Below are 17,227 nucleotides of genomic sequence, written 5' to 3'. Positions count from 1 at the left end.
TCTTAACTTGTTTATCAATTGTTCAAAATCTTAAGTTAATCTCTTCTGTTTTAAATTTATTTACCTAATTTCTAGCATTGCATGTTTAATATTTTTATAAAAGACAACATATGCATTCCAAGAGTTCCACCAGTGCTACTAAATGTTTTTATGTTTAAATTATAACCTACAGTAGGTTGAAGTAAATTTATTTAAAATTATGATTTAACACATCAAAAAATTAGGACAAAGTTTTGGACAAAGACGGTCAGTGCACATAAAAAATATCACAAACAATTATTTCATAATTATATTTTTTTATAATTTCATTGCACAGCAATTAAATTTATTTTCTCCAACAGATGTTGGGATATGCCTTTGCAAGAATTTTTTTTTAAAGGATATTTTGTTATCTATGTGTTGTTTGTGTATCATAAAAGTTTTGAACATAGCTTAGGTACATTGACAACATTTTTAATTTGTTTTACTTCATCATGTTTCACAGCTAGAAGAATTTTTTAAACTATCTTGGACTTTTGTAATGTAAAATTTCGAAGTCACCTATTAATTAATTACTCCTAATTTGTTCTAACAAATATTATTTATTTATTTTTAAATAACTTCTACAAATTATTTTTCAGTACATTAATTATATTTAAGGGTATTTTTCATTTGATGCAATTTGATTCCTCATGAAGCATGACTTCGTTATCTTGTGTTTCTTTTTTTCTTTTTTCATGAACACATATTCTAGCTATGATCATACTAACTCCTAACAGGTGGTGGTAGGTTGAGTTCAAAGCTAGATGTTTTTTCCTTTTGAGTGATTTTAATGGGACTTCTTATGGGAAAAAAAGCTGTACACAACAACATGTCAAATGAAAAAATTCACCTCATGTATATGTTTAAGAATGACAATATTGATAGGTGTGAAAGGACTAGAAAGCTGTTGGATTGCTCATTGGATCCTACGGATAAGATCTTGGATAGCTTATGCATGGTGGCTAACCTTGCATACTACCACACGCATACTTCCTCAGATAGGAGGCCAAGTATGGGTGCAGTGGTTAGTGCACTAGCACCGTTGGTTGAGCCATTTGACTCAAGCTAGAAATTTGATGAAGGTAGTAAGTGTTCAGAAGTGGAATATTTCAATCAACATCAAGTTGTAAAAGACTGGAAGGCTAGTGAGGGAACCCCAACTATGTAGAATGAAGTCTACAATAGTAGCTCCGATTAAAAAAATGCATTTCTAACACTCAAAAAGCTATATGAGTTTGAAAACAAGCCATCGGTTTCCCACTTTTTTCCACTCTCTTAATTATTTTAATACTTTTATTCTTCGGGGTCAATTACACAGGTTGTGTAGGTTGAGTCAAAGCGGGATTGTTTTACCTTTGGAGTGATTTTGATGGAACTTATTACGAGAAAAAATGTAGTACACGAGGACCTGTCGAATGAAAAAATTCACCACTTCTATCTGTTTAAGAATGACAATATTGATAGGTGTGGAAGGACTAGAAAGTTGTTGGATTACTCATTGGATCCTATGGAAGAGTTTTTGAGTAGCTTATTCAAGGTGGCTGACCTTGCATGCCACTACACGCATACTTCCTCACATAGGAGGCCAAGAATGAGTACAGTGGTTAGTGTACTAGCACCCCTGGTTGAGCCATTTAACTTGAGCCAAAAATTGGATGAAGGTAGTAAGTGTTCAGAAGTGGAATATTTGAATCTATGTCAAGCTGTAGAAGATAGAAAGGCTGGCGGGGAACCCCCACTATGTAGAATGAAGTCTACAGTAGTCGCTCCGATTAAAAAATGCATTTCTAACACTCAAAAAGCTATATGAGTTTGAAGAAGCTCCCAAAGAGCCAAAAAAGTAATACATTATTTAAATTTTATTTTTATTATCGTAATTTTTTATATTTATAATTTGCAATGTTATGAAAAGTGCATTTTTTAGTTATATTTTATTTTGTATTATTTTTATAAATGTTACGAAATAGGTTGCTAGTTTCTAGTTTTTTACTTCTGTTTATGTTTCTAATTTTTTATTTGTTTTCCTAATTGTTTACAATAATACCAAACACCTTAAACATATTTCAAATTTTTTTCTACAGGGCATTGAATGGAGTTGCGACTGGGTCCCAAAACTTAGGAACTCACTTTTTACTTATTTTTTACAAATATTTTCATCTTACCTTATTGTTTCTAACGCAATGCAGATTCTTTGTCCATCCTTTTTTACTATTCATATGGTTTGCAAAATCTGAATGGATTCAAGGGAAAATGGTTTAGGTTTTCCCTCTTTCAAATCTCATTAGACAACAATAACATCATTTTTTGTGAAATCCTTTGGGAACTTACCTGTCGACGGTCATACATACAATTATTGTTGTAAATAATTTTTTTTTCTCCTCCCAATTGTTTGTAATTGCTTTAATGTACATAGTATAAAAAAAATTTTTATTTTAATTAGTTGATTTTCCTATTCTAGTGGGACTAAATATAGTAGTTCTCGAGTTTTGAATTCCAATGGTGGTGTCCATTATAATAAAGAAGAATATGTTTTACCTTGAATTCTTAACTTATTTATCAATTGTTCAAAATCTTAAGTTAATCTGCTCTTTTTTAAATTTATTTACCTCATTTCCAGCATTGTATAAAAGACAACACATGCATGCCAAGAGTTCCAGCATTCCCACTAAATGTTTTAATGTTTAAATTATAACGTACAATAGGTTGAAGTAAATTTAATTAAAATTATGATTTTCCACACACCTCAAAAAATTAGGCCCCCGATTTGAGAAAGACGGGCAATTGCGTAATGCCATATCTATCCCAACAATATATTTCTTAATTTTATTTTTTTATAATGTCACTAAACAATAATTCAATTTATTTTCTCAAGTAGAATTTTGGTATATGCCTTTCAAGAGTAGTTTATACAAGATATTTTTGTTATCTTGTGTTGTGTGTGTATCATAAATGTTTTGAACATAGCTTAGGTACTTGACAACATTTTCCTTAGTTTTACTTCAATCATGGGGTTGTTTTTTGGCAGCTACTAGAATTTTTTAAACTATCTTTGACTTTTGAATATAAATTTTTGAAGTCAAATATTAATTAATTACTCCTAATTTGTTCAAAAGAAAATATTATTTCTCTTTTAAAAAATAACGTGGATAAAATCATTTCGCTAACATTATTATATTTAAGCGTATGTTATCATATGATTCAATTTGATTCCTTATGGAAGCAGAATTTCATCTTGTCCTTTTTTTTTTTTTTTTCCTTTTCCATGAACACTATTTTGGCTATGATCATGCTACTCCTAACCGGTGGTGGTAGGTTGAGTTCAAGCTGGATGTTTTTGGCCTTTTTTTTTTTGGAGTGATTTTTGATGGTACTTAGTAATGGGAAAAACAAGTAACACAAACTAGGACAGTTCAAATGAAAATTCTCCTCGTGTATTATGTTAACAATGAAATATTGATAGATTTAAAGGCCGAAACCTGTTGGATTGTCATTGGATCCTACGGAAGAGATCTTTGATGCTTATGCAAGTGGCTGACCTACATGCCACCGCACACCTACTTCCTTAGATAGAAAGTCCAAGTATTAGTGGTCAGTGGTTAGTTGTCACGAGCACCCATTTGGTTAAGCCATTCGACTGAGGCAGAAAATTCGACGAGGGTAGTAATGTTCAGAAGTGGAATATTTGAATCTATTTCCTACCTGAAGCAGAAAGGCTGGTGGGGGAACCGCCACTATGCAGAATAAAGTATACAATAGTCATTCCAATTAAGAAAAAAAATGCCAAAAAGACAAAAAAAAAATTCTAACACTTAAAAAGTATATGTCTTTGAATGAAAGAGCTCGCCTCTCAAAAAGCCAAAAAGTATTACATTATTTTAAATTCTATTTTATTATGTAATTTTTTTATATTTAGTATTTGTATGTTTTCATTATTTTTTTTTGTAATATTTTTTTAAAATTTGATTTAAATATGAAAAGATGTACATATTTTTGTTTTATGTTTTATTTGTATATTTTTTATAAATGTTACGAAATAGTTGCTAGTTTCTAAGTATTTACTTTGTTCAAAGAAGCTGGCTGTTTTTGCATTTGGATGATTTTGATAGAACTATTACTGAAAAAAATAGTATCACTAGGTCGTGTTTTCGAATGAAAAAATTCACTTCATGTATTTGTTTAAGAATGACAATATTGATAGGTGTGAAAAGGACTAGAAAGTTGTTGGATTGCTCATTGGATCCTACAGACGAGATCTTGGATAGTTTATTCAAGGTGGCTGACATTGTATGCCACTACACGCATACTTCCTCAGATAGGAGGCCAAGTATGAGTGTAGTTGTTAGTGCACTAGCACCACTGGTTGAGCCATTCGACTCGAGCCAGAAATTGGACTAAGGTAGTAAGTGTTCAGATGTGGAATATTTGAATATACGTAAAACTGTAGAAGACAGAAAGGCTGGCGGGGAACCCCCACTATGCAAATGAAGTTTACAATAGTCGCTCCAATTAAAAAATGGTGGTGGTAGGTTTTGTTCAAAGTTGGATGTTTTTGCCTCTGGAGTGATTTTGATGGAACTTATTACTGAAAAAAAAGTAGTACACGAGGTCCTGTCGAATGAAAAAGTTCACTTCATGTATTTGTTTAAGAATGACAATATTGATAGGTGTGAAAAGGACTAGAAAGTTGTTGGATTGCTCATTGGATCCTACGGACGAGATCTTGGATAGCTTATTCAAGGTGGCTAACATTGCATGCCACTGTACGCATACTTCCTCAGATAGGAGGCCAAGTATGAGTGTAGTTGTTAGTGCACTAGCACCACTGGTTGAGCTATTCGACCGAGCCAGAATTGACAAGAGTAATTGTTCAGATGTGGCATCTGGAATATATATATATATAAAGTTGTAGAAGACAGAAAGGCTGGCAGGGAAGCCCCACTATGCAAAATGAAGTTTACAATAGTCGCCCCAATTAAAAAATGCATTTCTAACAGTCAAAAGCTATATGACTTTGGGAGAAGGAGCTCCTAAAGAGCAAAAAAATTAATACATTACGTAATTTTATTTTCTTATCATTATTTTTTATATTGATTATTTACAATGTTTTTATTTTTTTAATTTTTTGTTTAATATTTTTGGTTTAAATATGACAACATCATTTTTTTTTTATTTTTATTTGTAATTATTTTTATAAATGTTACAAATACGTTGCCTAATTCTTATTGTTTACTTTGTGTAATATGTATTTTGATTTTTGATTTTGATTTTTCAAATTTTTTGCAATAATACCAAATGTCTTGAACATATTTCAAATTTTTACTACAGGGCATTGAATGGAGTTGCAGCTGTCGCAGCGTCCCGGGAGCGCGTGTGCCCCGGGCGGCGAAATTAAAAATCATTTTATTAATTTCAAGGAAAAACATGGAATGTCGGAGTCGCCACTAACCTTTAGTGCGGTTAGAACACATGATTACTACCCCGTTAGGGGTAGAATCGGTCTATACATTACGCAAGTTTGTGTCGTTAGTTTCGGTTTACGCGAGGGGAAGGTACGAGCCCCCCTACGCGCCCCGTTCTTACGACGTTACCTATTAGTTTGAAATATCCCTAAGTTAATCTATAATTCTTTAAACTACTCCTTTTATAATTATAACACACATGAAAATGACTAAAGAAATAAAAAAAGAAAAAAAAAAAAAAATATATACTATATTCTCTCATAGCTAGGGTACGTTAGCCAAAAGGCTAAACCCCCCGCACTTACATCATGGGATTAAAATCAACAAACTATTTAATAAAAATACTCTCCCCAAATTTTGAAATTGTATAAAAAATTTTATATAAAGATACTAATATGGGAGGTTTTAATATATGGTAGTAGAGTAATAAGCAACACACACTTACTACAATATCATGAATACAAAATAGTAATTAGATACCATATTACTATGTATATTAATATACTAGGATACTAATAATACAATCTCATCACATGGAACCATAATAGAAATACTATAATTCTATCACTATAAATCAAAATACTAAATAACCATATATGCTTAGATCCTAAAAAAATACCATAAACAATATGAATTAATCAAACCCCTAGATATATAACGCATTACATATGCAATAGGGAAAAACCCAAGGTATAAGGTGTATGCAACATACTAATAATCCCACAAATCCCATATTAACAAATCATAATAATATCAAAACATACAAATTAACATGAAGTAACCGAGGCACCTATATATTATAAAATAATACACTACTTTGTAACATAATATTACCATAATATCACACAACCAATATGTATAATGTGTAATATATATATATCAGCTAATTTCCAATGAAAAGCTACTAGAATAATAAGGTGTATACATCATAAATATTAATAACAATATCAGCCCTATACAACTTTAAATCCGATCATAAACAATAATATACAATAATAAGGAAGTACTCAGAGACCAAAACGAAATCAATATGTACGTAATGGAACACTACTACATATATGTGATAAGATAGAATAGTCAAACTATTGAAATATATGGTGATAAATGGAAACCATAGAATCCAAATAGGAACCCTAAAATTGAATATAATTTAATACTACCCAAATACAAACAAAAATCAAACTTTAAGAATTAAAACAATGTTAACTGTAACACGTCTACAACCATAATAATGTTCATTAATACTAATGCACCACCAAATACCAATCAAGAACATCACTAACAATTTACGAACCCTACACAATGGGAAACAAATCAATTAATTTTCCACAATAAAAAAATATGACATGGTATTAAAATATGAAAAACAATTAAAAATATGGACATGAATTATATATAAAATACTTACAACCCTAAACAAATTTAAGCCTAAAATAATCGACATCTAAAGTAAAGAAAATCCTGCATACAAACAAATTGATGTTAATATAATATATATTATAATCTGAATTAATATATAGCCAAAGGTGGACAAATCCTGCCAAAAACATATTAATGTTTTATGATATACAAATATACAAAGCTCATTTAAGTACAAAGAAAATAAAAAAGTAAAAAAAAAGAAATAAATAAACTTCATTTTGCATACATGCAGGTGTGTGGCGTGTGCGTGAGTGTGTGCGTGTGTGTGCTCTGTGTGATGGCAGGAGCAGTGAGAACCACCGCAGGCTCCGTGGGCTGACTGATAGAGCTAGTGGCCGGAGGATGGGTGATGAGGCGGTGACGGCGGAACGCGAGTGGTGACGGACAGTGACTAGGCGGCTGCTGGGTGGCTGTGCTTAGCCGGAGGCTGTGTGACGGGCGCTTGCAGGATGTCGGAGATGGTGTGGCCAGTTTGCTTACCGGCGTGTGGCCTGGCGTGATGAAGATTGGTCTCTGTTGCTAGCAGTTCCCTGTGCGCGAGGTGAGCGTGCCGTCTCTGAGTCGTCGCCGGAGATAATGGAGAGAACTGGTTTGACGACGCCGGGATTGGGTGCGAGAGGCTAGTTTGGCTGCTCTCTTTGCTACTTCTCTTTGCTACTGCTGGTGTTGGAGTCAGCCGAGAGGGTTCACAGGGAAGGTGGCCGGATTGGAGACACTAGAGTGATCGCTTGTGTTTGTTGTATTGCCTGAGAAGGTTGGGTACTGCTGTTATTTGCTGTTTTGGGTGTTGTAGCTGCTTGTCGGGGAGCTGCTGCAGAGGATGGAGATGTCGTAGGATGGTGGACGGTGATGGATGTGAGCGAGATGGCCGGCTAGAAAATAGATGGGTTATGGTTTTTTTTTTTTTTGTTGGTTTCTTGGTCTCTCCCGGCTGCGCTGCTTTGTGCGCACCCCTGTGCGCCCCCCCCCTCCCCCCCTTTGAGGGCCCGTCTACTTTGGCGCGAGTGAGATGCGTGAGGGAGAGATGAGAGTTAGGGTCTTTTTCTTTTTTGGCCTCCACGCTCCCCCCCTTGCTTGGTTCCAAAACATGCCCTTAAATAGGCAATCTCCCAAACCTAATAACCGCACTTTCCTTTTTTTGTGTTTTTTTTTGTTTTTATTTTTATAATAATACTAATCATAGTTTAATAATAATACCTAATCTAGTGAGGATCCTATCCTAATAATAATACTCATACTCATAATAATAATAATCCTCCAATCAATAACAATAATCGTAATACTCCTCCTCCTCCTCCTAATCCTCCTAAGCATCGTCAATAATCGCAGTCCCCCCCATCCCCTCCATGGACCATCCCTTTACCTACCCGTCCTCGTCAGGATCTCCTCCTACTAATCTCCTCACATCCTACTCCACCTCCTCCCCTCCTCCTCCCCACTACTCCACAATCACTCGTCTCCTAATACCTCCTCTCCTCCCTCATCCCTCCTCCTCCTCCTCTCCTAATCAATAGTCATCCTCCTCTCTCCCCCCTCTCACTCCCTGGCCACTCCCCTTTCCCCGAACCGTCTCGTCCCCTCTCGTCCCGTCCTCCTCCTCTCGCCCCTCTCTCTTCCTCCCGTCCTCAATCCTCCTCCTCCTCCCTTGACCTCATTGTCGCCCCCCCTCTTTTTGTTTTTTGCCTCGCCCCTCGCCCCTGGGTCCCCTCGCTTCTTTTCCTTCTTATTCTTCTTCCTCTTTTCTTCTTTTTTTCCTTCGTCTTCCTCTTCTTCCTTATTTTTACTTTCTTTTTCCTTCTTTTCTTCTTTCTTTTTGTATTTCTTTTTTTATTTCTTATTTTTTGTTCCCTTTTTCTTCTCTTATCTTCGTCTTTTTTCTTACTATTATTACTATTCTTTTTATTTAGTATTATTATTATCATTATTACTTTTTTTTTTATTTCTATTTATATTGTTTATTATTATTATTATTATTTAATTATTTTCATTATTATTGACATTATTTTAAGTATTTTTACCTTTACTAACCTTACTATTATTTTATTTATTTATTTATCTTTGTTTATGACTATTATTATTATTTTTATATTATTAATCATTATTTTACCTTATTTATTTATTATTATGATTATTATATTATTATTAGTAGTTTTTTATTGTTTCATTTATTATTATTATTATTATTATTATTAATTAGTCTTATTATTATTATTTTATTATTAGTTCTTAGTATTATTCTTATTATTTGTTATTATTATTTTCTATATATTAGTACTTTCTTGATTTTAATTATCATTCTTCTTATAATTATTATTCATTTTATTTATTATGACTATAATTTATTATTTTTACTTTACTAAAGGAACCTTTATTTTTATATATTCTTTTACTATTATTATTGTTATGATTTATTATTATTACTATTATTGTTTTTATTACTTTTGGTACTGTTATCATTATTATTATTATAATAGTATTTTATTTTATTAATTATTATTGTATTATTATTTACTATAATTATTTATTATTTACTAGTAGTATATTTTATTATATTATTTATTACTATTACCTATTGTTGCTATTCTATAATTATTATAACTATTATTATTATTTCTATATCTATAATTACCATAATAATAAGAATAAAAAAATAGAAAAAAGAAAAATAAATCCCAAAAAGGAATATGTAGGGTTTGTTCAAAAGTTTTTTTTTTATAATAAGAGGGGGGGAGCCACAGCCGGAGGAGGAGACGGCCAGGAGACCAAAAGAAAAAAACAAAAAAAACCTAAAGCCTCTCTTCTCTCCCTCTCTCTCCGCGCGCACCCAGCCACCAACTCACGAGCCTTCCCTCACTCGCTACTCCGCTCACTCGCTCAAACAGCAGCGGCCTCACACCCGCACCTCTCCCACCGCTCTCTCTTTCCATCCTCTTCCATCCCTCATCCTCTCAAGCAGCAGCCGGCACCCCCCATCGTCTCAGCAAGCCTCACGCACACCACCTGACAGCCCCTCCGCCCAGCCGTGAGCATCACCACATCCGTCATCTCTCGCCCGACCTCCACACAGCCACTCGCGAAGACCCAAGTAGACCGGCAGAGCACAGCTCACCCTGGGGTTCTCTCTCCAGCCTTCAACAGCAACCCGAAGGCTTCCTCTGCTCTCGTTTGCTCCTTTACTAGTCGTCGGCGGCTATCCCGCCACCCTCCGCAACCACACAGCCAGTCCCTCTCAGTGGCGCCCATCAGCTCCGTCAGAACCTGAACCTCCGGCAAGCCTCCTCACACCAGGGCACTCGGCAGTTCCTCGGCAACTCCTCCTCGGCCCGTACGTCATCCCCTCATGCAAGCCACACGCACCGGGAAGTCTCTGTTCCAGGTCGGTCCAGCAGAGCCGCGCACCATCCTCCCTCTCCCTGCGACCAGTCCCTCTACTCGCTGCAACTCCACTCCACGTTGATTTTCCCTCCCTGCGCACACACACACACTCACATACACAGACGCACACACCCACACTGCCAAATGTGAGATTTTTTTTTGTATTTTATTTATTTAATTTGTCAATTATTATTATATTACTTTTTCATATATTTTATTAATATGGTTATGGTGCCGTATCTGTTTTACTATTATGTATTAATATTCGTATTCATCATGGGTTTTATTGTGTTAAATGGTTACAGTTATAATGTATATATGTTTGCTTAAGTTCTTATACGGTATTTTTCATTGTTTATATTTTTTAATGTTATATGCTTATTATATCTTATCATAGTTCATTGTTCCATTTTGCTATCTTATGATATTGTATATTATTGGTAATAGTATTATTGTCATGTGAATGTCATTTTAATAATGTTGTTATATTATTTGTATATAACCATTAATAATATTATTATATGATTTGTATAATATTTCTAATATTGTCATCACATTATAGGTGTATTGTTATTATTAGTATTGTATGATTTATACATCATTATTAGTAACATCATTATATGGTTGGTTTATTAATATTAGCATTATTATTATGTTAGTTATATTAGTATTAGTATTATGTAGTTTGTATATTAAGTTTAGGGACAGTTAATTTTGTTGTATTATTATATTATTATATTATTATTATTATTATTATTATTTCAACCATTATTAAATGTTCATTGTTATTGTAAGGGGCATTTTTAATATTATGGTATATTTCATCATATGTATATTTTTATTGGTACATTTATTCAGGATGTCCATATTTATAATACTAATTTGTTTGTTTCTCATTCTTGTAGGATTTTTCTTTTATTGCCAAGGTAAGATTTCAATTGTAATATTTATTTTTAGTTTAAATCGTAATATTTTTATGGTGTTATATGGTATATTTGGATTATTAGTATTGTTGCATTAATGCCGTATATCTTGGATTTTTCCCTATTGCTATGTTAATTACGTATATATATATTAGGGTTTTGATTCATTCATATTGTTCATGGTATTTTTAGAATTGTTAGGATCTTTGCATATTGATTTTAGCATTGAGTGTTTACATAATTTCATTATCTTGTTGTAATATTCATAATCGTGTAAGTACATACTAATTTAGAATTGATTTATCTCCATATTGTATAGTTTACATATTAATTGTAAGATCGTATTGTTTCCTTAATTTCATTAATTATTTTCATATTGTACATTTCATCATTAATCATATGTTAATATTAAAGTATGTATTGTATTATTTAGGTATGCCTATGAGCACTAATATTATTATTGTTATAATTATTATATACATATACATACATGTGTCAATATTGCATATCTTAGTACGTGGTATTATTATTATTATTATTATTATTATTATTATTATTATTATTATTATTATTATTGTGCAAATATATATATATATATATATATATATATATATGTTAAGGTAGATGGTATTCTCACTATTGGTGTATATATACATTTGAGTTACGTGTTATTATTACCATATATTAGAGTACATGTTATTTATTATCATACGTATATATATACATATGCTGAGGTATTATTATTATTATTATTATTATTATTATTATTATTATTATTATTATTGTTAGTACTATCATCGCTATTATTTTTACCGTTATTTATTATTATTATTATTATGATGTTTATTATTATCATTATTATTATTATTTTATTATTACTTTATTTATTGTTATTATTATCATTATTATTTTTGTTATAAAATATTTTTTTTCTTTTCATCCTTATGATTTTATTGCGAGGGTATGAGCCTTCGGGCATCACGTACCCTAAGCTCTGAGGGAATATCTATATATATATATATATATATTATCTTTATTTATTTATTATTTTATTTATTTATTTAGTTATTTTTTACATGTACTTATAAATTCATAAAAAAGGAGTAATTTAAAGAATTATTAGATTAACTTAGGGATAATTTTAAATTAATTAGGTACCGTTTGTAAGAACGGGCGCGTAGGGGGTGCTCGTACCTTCCCCTCGCGTAACCGAACTCCCGAGCCTAACTCTGGTAATGTAGACCGATTCTACCCCTAACGGGGTAGTAATCATGTGTTCTAACTGCACTAAAGGTTAGTGGCGACTCCGATATTCCATGTTTTTCCTTAAAAATAAAATTGATTTTTTAATTTCGCCGCCCGGGGGCACACGCGCTCCCGGGACGTCGCGACAGCTTGGCGACTCCGCTGGGGACTTAGAGAGTCGAGCCATTAATTAATTAGAAATTATCCTAAGTTCTAATTTAATAAATCTTTTAATTACTCCTTATTTTGTGAATATTTTAATTTATAAATAACTTTGATTAATTGTAAATATTTTACTTCCATAATTTGTAAATAACCTTAATTAATTAAAAAAAAAATTTGTTTCCTTATTTTTTGTTTCCAAATTTTTGTGAATAAACATATTAATTGCATATATTGTGTTTCCTTATCTTTTGAATATATATATTAATGGTAGATATCTTGTTTCCATATTGTTTATAGCATGTGAATAAATGTGGGGATAGCGGGATTAGGTTAAAAAAATTGAATTCACACACTCTCACGCTCTATACCCGAGCTTTCCTTACTAGGACTAGATAGGAGTGTAATAGCGTCAGTCCCTTCGTGGCAGAGCTTGATGGGACCCGCGAACCACTCCACTCAGTGAGGGTTTTATCCGGACCCCTATGGGGAAGGATGAAATTCCAAACTGGGAACCTTTTGTCAATAGGGTTAGAACCTACCCACACATACTTGTCTATAGTCTTCCTTAACTAGGGTAGAGTAATGAAGGACCCTATACATACGTACCTACCCTAGGTTGGGACAGGAGCCACATCCTTCTCCATGAATAGTGTGTTGCATATATGTGAAATACTTTGTATTATATCATGCATTTGACATACATTTAGACATACATACTTCTTAGTTAGTATTCTGAAAAAGCCCAATAATGAGACCAAGACCCATCCTTTCAAAAAATGAAGCACTTGGCCCAAGCATTTTAAAATATGGGTTGGCCCAACCCTTTTCAAGTAACTCGGGCCCAATTTTTTGAGAAATAACAAGTATAGGCCCAACCTTTTCCTAAGTAAAAACTCGGTCCAGGCCTGATTTTCAAAATGGGTCAAATCCATATTTCCATAAATGGGCTTCGGCCTTATTACCCTAAAAATCCGGGCCCATATTTTCTAAACAATCCAAGCCCAAATCCCTTTAAAATTAGGGCCTGATCCCATCATGAAGTATATTAAAGCCCATATTTTAAAATACTTGAGGCCCAAGTGCGCACTAAAGTCCACAAGTCCGCACTGAACAAATCCAGCGGGTTGACCAACCTGGGTCAACCCCAACCTCAGATCATAATTTGACCCTTCATAAATCTGAGATACATGAACCGATTGAGGGAAGAGTTGAATTTAAATTGTGGCCCATCAATGATTGTCTTGAAATCTCTCATTAGTGGGACTTTTCCTAGAATGCTGACAAAATAGTTTGTTAGGTTACATTGCATCCATGTATTCATGTGTAATTTCACGCGTAATCATGCACGCTAGGTCACATGCATGTTCATATCTCTATTTGTATGTGTAATTGCACTAGTTACATCCATGCACAAACATACATTGCATCCATGCATTCATACCTATGCATTCACGATTCTAAAAGGAAGTTTGTTGGTTTTCAGCTCCTAATCAAAGAGGGGGTTTAAGTAATATAAAGCAATAATTGAGACCACCACGCATCAGTACAATACCAGGCGAAGAGCGAGAGAAATGAGTGAACAATTGGAAAATAGAGTCCTGGGTCTAGAACAAGGACAAGAAGAGATAAATGACAAGATAAGTAAGGTTCTGGAGTTACTGATGAACAAGGGAAAGGCAGTGCATGTTGATCCCGAAGTAGATGTGGACCCCGCTCATCCCCCAAGGTTCACCCCTGATCATGGACAAACATCAATTCCACCGTCTGGTGTCATGGGGGGTCCATCGCCAAATATGCCTCCTTTCATCCCTACTATGCCAGCACAGGGGTTCCCAGTGGTAGGAACTCCTCCGTTAGTACCGTCTGATATGGGAATAAGCAAATCTGAGGCTGAGCGTCGCTGCGACGTATTAGAAGAGCACTTAAAAGCAATGGAAGGTTCTAATACTTTCGATTCAGTTAATCCAAATGACCTTTGCTTGGTGCCTAAAGTCACCCTGCCACCAAAGTTCAAAATGCCAGACTTTGAAAAGTTTGACGGGACCCGGTGCCCTCGAACACATCTAGTGATGTACTGCCAAGCAATGGCCGCTTACTCAGATGATGAAAAACTAATGATGCATTGCTTTCAAAGCAGTTTGACTGGATCTGCTATCCGTTGGTACATTCAACAAGATAAGGCTCGGGTCCGCACTAGGAAGGACTTGGCTAGTGCCTTTATCACTCACTACCGCCATGTGACGGAAATGGCGCCTGATCGCATGACTCTACAAGAGATGGAGAAGAAACCTACCGAAACATTCAGAGAATATGCTTATAGGTGGAGGGATATGTCAATCCAAGTAGACCCCCCGGTGAGTGACCGAGAGGCCATCTCCTTGTTCGTGAGCACATTAAAAGACCCCTACCGTACGCACCTTCGGGGAGCAACTCCCCATGATTTTATGGACATTGTGGCTGCAGGAGGAAGAATTGAAGGTGATATCAAGGCAGGCCTAGTCAAGGATAGCGGCACGGAAACTGGTTTAGGCAAAAGGTGGACTAATAGGAAGAAAGAGGAAGAGGCGCAAATGATACAGGGGCAGTTTAATTGGAATAATCAGTACACCAGAGGTGGGAACCAATGGCCCAAGAGAAACTTTGGTTTTGAGCCCATAGTAAATCAAACGATGCATACAGGCACAAGGCCACAGATTGTTCACTCTGGTCCACCGAATCAGCAAGCACAAGATAGGAATGTGAATAGAAACTTCCGAAGGGTGGACCCTATTCCCATGACATATGCCGAATTATTTCCACAACTACGGGAAAGGGGGATGGTATCTGCAATCCCTGGGACACCCATTGCGAACCCTCCTCCACAGTGGTATGATCCTGAGGTTCGTTGTGAGTACCATGCTAACTCTCCCGGCCATACCATTGACCGTTGTTGGGCTTTCAAGCATAAGGTGCAATCGTTAAGAGATGCAGGATGGTTAGCTTTTGATGACAAGCAACCAGGAGTCCAGGGGAATCCTTTGCCCAAACACGAGGAAGGAAGTGGTTGACATATCCAGGAGGTTCCCAAATCAATGGTTTCAGTCGTTATCCACCGAGGCTGAAATGATGGAGTACCGAACTTTTGACTATCTAGTCCTTTTCAATTAATGTTTTTTTGTTTTCCAGTGTTATCTGCTTTTTGTAATCCGTGGACGCCTGTGTCTCGGAATATTTTCTATATTCAATAAAATGAATTATGCATTTAGTTATCTCACTTGCATCATAAGTCCAATTGCCAAATTCTGTTTGCTTATGTTTCATGCCGAATAGGGAAAGTAATATTGCCAGTGTTCATGAGCTAGAAAGAGATGATAAAGGATGAAACAATCACTGAATTCAGACGTTATTTTTACTTTCTAAGGAATTCAACGAAGTGGCTGGGCTGTTCCGATAATTTCCTATCAATTAATCACTCATGTTTTGATCAAATGATGGATGGCCCTCTTTGGTCGACCAGTTATCCCTAAAAAGAACCCAAACAATGATTTACCATTTGTTAACCAAATTGAGCCTGAATGTTAAACCATCTTTTTCTTAAAAGTCAGATCACCAAAAATCCAACCTGGGTTTGGGTCCCTTAATGTTTGGCAAATCGTTTGAGACAATAGTCATTATCAAAATGATGGCAGGCCATTTTTCTGCTATCCAAAAGAAAGTAAGAGAATAAATCCCTTGACAACCCTTTTGAGCCTTAAAAATTCATTCCTTGATTAACCCGTCAAAGGATCACACCCCACACTGGGGCATTTTTTAAAAGATTGGTCCCAATTGAAGTTCAAATGAAAATGAAGTCAAGATTCCTTTATAAAAGAAAAAGTGAAAGTTGTAGTAAAAGAAGGAAAAAGAGATTAAAAGGGAAAGAAAAAAAGAAAGGCAGGAGCAAGAAGAAAGAGAATAAGGGACTTACTACATATGTGATCTTTGACCAAATTACCTTTGATGAAATTGATGATTTTGAGCCTTATGTAACTCCTTTCTTCTTCAACCTATACCCTTAGCCTACATTACGAGTCAAATGAAAGTCCTGACCGGATTGGTATACATTGTTGTCTTAAATGATTTGTCAGACTCAATGTTGAGTCTGAACTACGTAATGACCTGATCCTGAAAAGGTACGTAGGCAGCTTGTTTAAATAACAAGTTCGGTCAACATCTTACAAAAATGCCTCAACTCAACTGGGGGCATAAAACATTATTTGGGGTGGTATTTTTGAGCCTTAGTTTCCCTTTTATTCTGAAATCCTGCATCCTTAAGCCTACGTTTCGTCCCGAGTCTTAAAGACCATCTGGAGATCAAAGCATGAGTTGATAAAACAGGGGCAGTTGAAGAGAAAGACAGTCATCTAGGCTGGGAAATCGACGTTACATAACTTTTGAATACTGGCATGAATTTTCCCCTACTATGGCATTGAAACATGGTAAAACATTTATTTTGTGCAGATGGTCTTTTGATTTAGTAAGTTGATGTCATAGTTGCATAATCATTCCTCGTTCCTTAAAAAAAATAAAAAATAAAAATAAAAAAAAAATAAAAATAAAAAAAAACAAGGAACCCTTCTTATTCTTTAGAGCATTAAA

The sequence above is a fragment of the Malania oleifera genome, chromosome 8 (genome assembly GCF_029873635.1).
Source record: "Malania oleifera isolate guangnan ecotype guangnan chromosome 8, ASM2987363v1, whole genome shotgun sequence".
Classification (NCBI taxonomy): domain Eukaryota; kingdom Viridiplantae; phylum Streptophyta; class Magnoliopsida; order Santalales; family Ximeniaceae; genus Malania; species Malania oleifera.
The sequence above is the reverse complement of the archived record's forward strand: the minus strand, read 5'-3'. Positions refer to the sequence as shown.